The sequence below is a fragment of the Pteropus alecto genome, unplaced genomic scaffold (assembly GCF_000325575.1).
Source record: "Pteropus alecto unplaced genomic scaffold, ASM32557v1 scaffold3, whole genome shotgun sequence".
Lineage (NCBI taxonomy): Eukaryota > Metazoa > Chordata > Mammalia > Chiroptera > Pteropodidae > Pteropus > Pteropus alecto.
The window spans coordinates 68,816,992-68,825,353 of NW_006442484.1; the positions used below are offsets into that span (position 1 = coordinate 68,816,992).

General features: G+C 38.0%; 1 long non-coding RNA gene and 1 pseudogene across 1 annotated transcript in view; one reads left to right on the top strand and one right to left on the bottom strand.

Annotated features, from left to right (window-relative positions):
• The window catches only part of LOC112470327, a 28,639-nt gene extending 20,830 nt beyond the window's left edge, over positions 1–7,809 (top strand). The window contains exon 4 of the long non-coding RNA XR_003042945.1: positions 7,536–7,809. This is a non-coding gene — a long non-coding RNA (uncharacterized LOC112470327). The remainder of the gene's footprint in view (positions 1–7,535) is intronic.
• On the bottom strand, positions 1,974–2,093 carry LOC112470392 (annotated as a pseudogene).
• Positions 7,810–8,362: the final 553 nt, after the last annotated feature.

Below are 8,362 nucleotides of genomic sequence, written 5' to 3' on the forward strand. Positions count from 1 at the left end.
AGGACACTAACAAAGCATGGAAGTGGGGAGGGAGTCTTGAGTAACCAGCTTTCCCGTAACAAAGCTTTGCACAGGGGAGCAATCAAGCTTTAAAGGTGGTTTGGTTCACTGTTATGTAAGTCCTTGAATGACTGGGAGAAAGAGTTTGAATTCCATGCCTCCATTATCATGATTATCATGCATTCCTAACACAAAGGCCTCAGAACAATGATAGCTTTAATCACTGACAAGTAACAAAACACATTCAGTATGAAGGGATTTCATTTTTCAGATGGTAACAATAATGACAGCATCATATTGCATTCACATGCTGTAATAGATTCCAAATTTTTGCCTTTGCTCCCATGCATCTTGATATTTATGAAATACAATCCAAACATTTCCACTTCACTCTCACTCCTTCTCCAGGTTTATCTCACATAGTTATCTAGAGATGGGGAGGCGGTGTGTGGTGGGGTGCGGAGTGAGGGAATGGCGGGGCGGGGCAGGGCAGACGTACACACTGGCATCACAAACCTGCAATGCCTTTCCTCAAGAAGGGCAAAGGACCTTCCCAGGGCTATGGACTCTGCACATTCCGCAAATATGAGTTCCCTTCTCCTTCAACAGACAGTGTAGTCACAATATTAGGGCCAACAACGGCATGTATTTCATACCAGAAATTTAAGACATAAATATTTATTTAAAACAATTCAGGTACAAAGGAACAGGAAGGGCACAAACGATAGTATTGTGGAGCCTTAGGAAAGTAGTAACTGGACTAGAAATGAAACTTTTTCTGAAGGTGTTTAGGTTTCTAACTCTAGTGTTCTGTGAATTGTGACTTTGATGAATATCCCTCCAAATGAGAAGTGGCTTTAAAAGATGCCCAGGTAGAACATTTAAGAAATTCTGATTGCGAGTGGGGTCTGACTGTTCCCATTGTGCTGATATAGCCATGTATTAGTTGACTCCCCTTTTGGAAACAAGATGGGAAAAAAAGAGACAATAAATAAATAGATTATGGAGAGATGCTGCCTTCCCTCTTTTATAAAAGTTTTACTTGAGGCTCTTTGACCTGCCTTTTTTAGTACTTTCTTATTTTTTAGATTTAATTTAATATAATCCAGTTTTGCAAAATTGTTTTTAAGCCATTATTACATTGGTTTAAAATAGTCTAAGTAGGCATGATGTAAACTAGATTTTAGTTATGCAGGGCTCTTAATGTTATATACTTAATCTTATTTGCTTCATAAAATAAGAACTATAAGCAATAATTTTCACAATAATCAATATTTTTATAAGTTCACATTCATGACCCTCTTCCTACTAAAAAATTAGCAAAAATTTTAAATGTAATAATTAAAGTTGGTGAGGATACTGTGAGATGAACATTCTCATTCGGTGATGCTGTTAGTTTAAATTAAAACAAATTTCCTAAAAAGCAATCTGGCAAAACATATCAAAGATTTAAAATGTCTGTTCCATTTGTCTTGATTATACACACATACACAAACAAAGCAAAAAGACAGTCTCCCTCCCAAAAAAACCCAAAATGTTAATGTGTTATCTCTTCGTGATGGGATAATAGATATTTTTTACTTAGAATTATAATTTTTAAAAAATTTTTCCCCAGTGAGAAAGTATTACTTTTATGATTATGGTGAAAATCTTTTCCACAATTTAAGACTATTTATTAAAAATTTTAATAAATAACAAAATATTAGTAATATTCAGTGAGAAGATAATATTTTATAAAGACTATAATATCAACTAATTATACATGAATGTATGTGTTTATATACAAGTATATAACCATTCATCTAATAAATAGAACTGTTCTCTAAGGCCTAAAATAAGGTACAAATAAACTAAGTCTAAAACCATGTCTATCCATAAGTGTTAGCATTATTGAAATATGAGGATTATTTTTAATTTCATAATTTATTTAACTTTTAATTTTTTTTTTGAAACTGATCTTTTTTTTTTAATAACGCCTACAGCACCTGGTCTTCCTAAGGTGGTCTCCCATCCAAGTACTAACCAGGCCCGACCCTGCTTAGCTTCCAAGATCTGACGAGATCGGGTACATTTAGGGTGGCATGGCTATAGACTCAACACTGATCTTGCATTGCTTTTATATGCAGAAAAAAAAACTTAAAAACGAAATAGAAAAAATCTCTACAAAGCATTATTTTATCATTCTATTTACTGTACAGTTTACAAATCATGTCAAGTTGTCAGCTTCCTCACTTGTAAATTAAGAGGATAGCCTAGATGTTCTCTAAGGTATCTCACAGGTCTAAAAGACTCTAAGTCTATGAACCATATAGCTGATAATCTAATAAATAATTACCAAAACAATGAACTTCATCTACTGTATGTCTAAAAAGACTCTAACCTTGTGGTATCATGGTTTAATACTGAGAACATGGCCTTAGCATTAAAAAAATAAACTTGATTAATTCCTTTACTGGGTCTCGTTTTCCTCATTTGAAAAGTGAGGGTAATAATACTTTTCTCAAAGCCTTGAATAGAGGTTGAAATGTGGCTGGCATGGTATAATGCTGCATAAACAACAGTTTTCTCAATAATCCAAGATTTGATGAGTGTATTTGCTTGATTGCACTGGGCCATCGGTTTGCAGTCCCTGGATCTAAACTTCCATTTTGAGCCCTGCAACTGAAAGTAGGGGGTGACTTTTACGAGGACTAAGCTGTGTTAGCTTTGGGAAGTTGAGACAGAGGTTTAGGTGGGACCTGAGCACAGTCGCATGTGTGGCCAGGTCTTCAGGGTTCTCTGGTCCTGCGCAGAGAAAACCGGGCAGCACAGTTGGAGTTGGAGCATCACAGAGGAGAAGCCTGGTTGTATGTTATTTCCTTGTGCCTGCTTGCTCATCTGCTCCCCAAACTTTCTTCCTCCTCCCCTCCCTTCCTTCAGAAAATATTTAACAGAACGGATTATGTGAGAAGTCTTGGTCTTGGCATCCGAGTTCAAATATTAAATAAGATATCGGCTCTGACTTTAAGGAGCTTATAGTCTTATGAGGGAGGCAGATAATAAAAATCACAAACCCACATGATCAGCTCTGCACGCAGGGTATATTGATAGCCAGAAGAGGGAGAACTTATTTCTAATTGGAAGGGGTAGTGGGGGCTACAGGGCATGGTGAGAGAAGGCTTTCCAAAGGTGATTCCTTCAAGTAATTTTTCTTTCTGACTTCTTTCTTTCAGAAGTAGATTTTGTTCTAGCACTCAAGATGTGTTTGGGGTTGAGAAGGGAGCACCCCATCAGAAAAAACACATGGAGATATAATAGCGTAGCTCCTCCATTAGGGAATCTCACAGAACTGAGCTTGCTAAAGACAAGTGTGTGAGATAAGAGGAGGAGGGAAATGAGAGTTACCACCAGATCATTAAGGGTGTAGGCCGTGCTTAAAAATTAGGAACAGCAACTTGACAGCAGAAAAACAAAACTCCTGATTAAGAAACGAACAGCAGACCTGAATAGACATTTCTCCAAAGAAGATAGACAGATGGCCAACAAACATGAAAAAGTGCTTGATTTCAGTAATCACCAGGAGATGGCCATTATGAAATGATGATGATGATGACGATGATGATGTGTTGGTGAGGATGTAGAAAAATTGGAATCCTTGTGCACTTGTGGTAGGAATAGAGAATAGTGCAGCCACTACGGTAAACTATAAGGCAATTTCTCAAAAAATTAAAAATAGAATTTCCGTATGATCCAGCAATCCCACTTCTTGATATTTATCCAAAATAGTTGAAAACAGGATCTCCAAAAGAGATATTTGTAGACCTATGCTCATAGCAGCATTATTCATAATAGCCAAGAGGTGGAAGCAGGCCAAATGTCCATTGATGTGGTAAATGTGGTAAATACATACAATGGAATATTATTCAACCTGAAAAAGGAAGGAAATCCTGTCACATGCCACAACTTGGATGAATCTTGAGGATATTATGCTAAGTGAAATAAGCCAGTCACAAGAGAGCAGATATACTGCATGATTCCCCTTGTATGAGGTATTTGAAGTTATCACACTCATAGAAACAGAAAGTAGAATGCTGATTGCCAGGGACTGGAGGAAGGGGAAATGGAGAGTTGTTGTTTAACAGCTATAGAGTTTCAGTTTTGCAAGATGAAAAAGTTTTAGAGAGCTGTTGCACAGTGTGCATATCGTTAACACTAATGTATTGTACATTTAAAGATGGCTAAGATGGTGAATTTCATGTATGGTTTGTTCTTTTTTTTTCTTTTTCTTTTCTTTTTTTTTTGTTTTTACCACAATAAAAGAACTGAAATAAGGAACTGAGAAGAGTCTCTTGAAGGCGATGGGTAGTTTAAAGCTAGGAGGGACATGGCCACGCCTGAGTTTTATACAACAGCCTCTGGGGAAAGTATTTCATGGATTGGCAATGAAACAGACTGGAGCCTGGTGAGACCAACTGGAGGGCCTGAGATGGTCCAGGCCTGGGTGGATGAGGGTGTGACAAGCTCAGAGAGCAACAGGAAGGAGATGTGACAGCACATAGGAATGCAGGCGTGGCTCATTATTCCTGAGGTGCTCAACTGTGGACACGGTCCCCCTGGGAAATTCTGGTCATTCTCAATTGTTAATATGGCCCAGAGAGATCATTTGATTCAAGAGGACTCACTGTCAGGAATTCACATCAGCTGTTTACTCTGTAGGACTCAGGGACAGGATCCTCTGCGCCTCCCTCCCTCCCCTTGTCTCTTTCTTTCTTTTTTTTTTTCTTCTTTTTCCTTTCTTTTTTTTTCTTTTTTTTTTTTTAAACAGTAGCATTGATTCCCTTGAATACTGTCATTCATTTTCAAAGTTGCAATTCTCTTAAAGCCAATTAGAGAGAGTCTTGATTCTGAGAATATCTCTAAAAATTTAGTAACTTTCTATTTATCTTTCTTTTATCTCCATTCAATGGAATTTCCCAGCAATGATATCATTCTCCAGAAATGCATCCTGGGTGAAACCTTTTTGAATCTCCACATTTGAGAGAAACCACTGCAATGAATGCTTTCCTTTGTACAAATGCCACTAATCATGTGACTTCTGGAGAGTAAATGTGTCACAATAAAAGGGTGAGAAAGACAAGGCCACCCTGAAATTCAGGTGCTGGGGTCAGATAGGGTACTTTTAAGTGAGGGACTCTGTCAGGCATACCACATTCTTGGCACAGTTCAAATTTTGACTCAACAAAATAGCATAGTTCTTAATGTCGTTGGCTTTTGGAATTAGTTGTGAAATGTGAACAGAGCTGAATGCCAAAAGCCCAGAATAATTTCTTCTAAATTAATCATGAATGACCTTTGGTAAAATAATGTTGCTTATTGAAATCATCTTTCATATTGCAATTTACAAATCATCAAAGCTCTTATTTTCGCCCTTTGATATTTCATTTACTGCTTCCAAGTTTAGATAAGTTGTAATTTCTCTAAAGATATCATTACTGCTTGTTTTCTGCTACTTTGCTATGACTTAATTTATGTTTGTTAAATCTATCTAAAGTGTGGTTTTTTGTGTGTGTGTAATGGGAATTAAATTGTTTTTCAATACCCTTAGCATCCAGAAATAAATCCAGAAGGCTTTTTTCTCCAAAAAGTAGATAATTTGCATATTTTGTAAAATGCCTAACACAATGTAAATATGAGATCATTTAAGCCAGAAGAAAAAAGTTTTCTCATTCCACATCTCCCTTGGAAAATATTTGAAGTACAATAGTCACTTATCTAATTTTCTTTGAAGGTACTTTTGGATAGAATCCAGGAAAACGACCCTTTGTAAAACAGACAAATATTTCATCTGAAAACTTGATCCACTTAAAAAAAATAACTACCAAGCATGTTTAAGTATCTAGGTTAGTTACTGTGCTACAAATTCTATTCAATAGAAGTTTCATGCTGAGAAAAACCATGAAGTACATAAGATGAATGCCTTCACTGTGATTATTATCTTCAGGAGCTAGAAAATAACTACTTGCAAATATTATGCATGAGGGTAATTGCTGTTTAATGGAGAAAAACTGGAGGAAATAATTATAAGAGTGAAGAAGATATTTCCTAACCATCTGTCTTTTGAAAATAAGAAACAAAAAAAAAGAAAACATAGTATGTTTTTCAGAAAGACTTGCAACTAATGCCAAAAGGCAACAATCTGATGGCACACAACTAAAGAACTTTCCATGAAGAAATCTCAGATTACTGTATGTAAAAGTTCTTTCTAGAGCCATCACCAAGGTATGCTTTACTCTTATGGTCAATCACCTTTATTTGGCATTTCTATATATCTGATGGTGGAAGAACACACCCAACTGAGATGTCAGTAATTGGAAGCAGGAGATGCCAATAGAAAGACATTTCCTTTTATGGGAGTGGGGGGTGGGGGTGGGGTAGCAATGGAGAAAAGCAATCTTCGAATTTCTTATTTTGTTTAATGAATTGAAGACATATAAGTAAGCTAATAAAGGTCTATGTTTATGAGCTTTTATAAGCTTTATTCAGATAACATTTCACTGATGTTGTCTTCTGCCGAAGTGATATTCTTAAGACTATAGATATTAGCCCCTTCTCCAGCCCCACCTCTGGGGAGCTGCTGATCTGGATGCAGGGGAAGGAGCAGCGCCATGAATTATTCAGCATGACCGATTTGCTGCTGTTCAACAATTTAGGCATTAATAACCAGGCAAGACAACAATACAAGAGATTTTGCGAGGCAGTATGTGATTAAGTATGTAGCTGGAAGTAATCTCTTCTCTAAATTTCCAGAGCACTTTATCTGTGCCTGTTATGTCTCTTTCTCTCTAATGTTACTGTTCTGTCTCTCTTTTCTCACTACTAGAGAGTGAGCAACTCGAGGGCAAGCCCCAGGTCTGATTCACCTTTGATTCTGCCACGCAGAGCCTAGCCTAGATCTGCCTAGCAGTGCTGCAAGTAAACATTGTGATTTGAATAAAATGAGGGACACAGAGAATAAGTGTCAAGGGGATGGGGGAGGGGCATGGGTTTGTGTGAAGATTCTCACATTGGACAAAAACAGATTTAAAACAAACAATATATGCCTGAAGCAGACATTGTTTTTACCACTGTAGCATCCATTCATCTTTTTTGTAGTAAGACTGCCTTGATTTTCTTTTGGGGAAGTCCTCACTGCTCCCTATTGCATGCATGTCTTTGGTGGCACTGTCATCAAGGTAGCCTGCCCTCCCTTGGCCTAGACAATCACCCGCTTGGAAGTGGAACTCAGGCAGAACAAGGAGAGAAATTACCAGTGACTCATCCTAGCAGGAGCCTGTCCACTGGGATAATGGAAATTATCCATTTGGTCTTCCATCCTCTGACAGATGGCTACTCATTCTTTGTCATGCCTTCCATCAAGGGGCGGAGTCTATGTCCCTTCCCTTCAGTCTGGGCAGGTTCTGTGATGGCCCTGATCAATAGAATCGGGGGAAGTGACTGTGTCAGTTTCAGTGCCAAGGCCTTCATAGACACCACTTTCACTTTTTGTCTCTTGGAAGCTTCTCTTGGAGCCCGGAAGCACCAATTTATGTCCCACTACCCTGAGGCCACCATGCAGTAAGGAAGCCCAAGCCAGCCAAACAGAGAGGTCCTGTGGCGAAACAGATGCCCAACAGATGCCCAGCTATGGTAGCCATCCCAGCCCAAGTGCCTAACCCTCAAGTGAAGAAGTCTTTCACACGACTCCAGCCTCAGAAGCCATTTGACTACACTGCCTGATCGACCCCAATAAGAAATCCCAGATGAACGCGTTGACTCCTACAACCAACCACAAGAGATACCAATAAATTGTTTTAATTCACTATGTTTTGAAGTGGTTTGTTCTGCAGCAGTGGGAACACATCTAGACTCTCAGCTCTTCAGAAATGCTTCAAAGTCTTCTCCCGTTTATAACTGTAGCACCGTCTCACGTTCCTGTAGCACAGTTTAGTGTCATAAGTACGTTAACATGCACCACCTCGTCTGTTCTTTTCTGCGCCTCACTTCTTCTTTATAAAATGGAGTTATGAGGTACTTTCATCACAGGGTGGATGTGAGAAAAAAATGGATTCATACATAAATCACTTCAAGCATTGACTAGCACAAAGTAAGGGCTCAATGAGTATAGCTTTTATTATTTTTTTAAAAAAGTATTTATATAATAGTCCTAGATGAGAAAGCTAAACAAATTAATTCAGAGACTGCAAACTGCCTACTTACTGTTGGCCTGCCCAGTTTAAACAAATATTTGAATAAGTTGCAGCCATTTAGAAGCTGAGATTTTATATGAATACCTACAATTTTGGCTTATGTGAAAAACAGGATGATATCTTGGCACTGGGCCTGC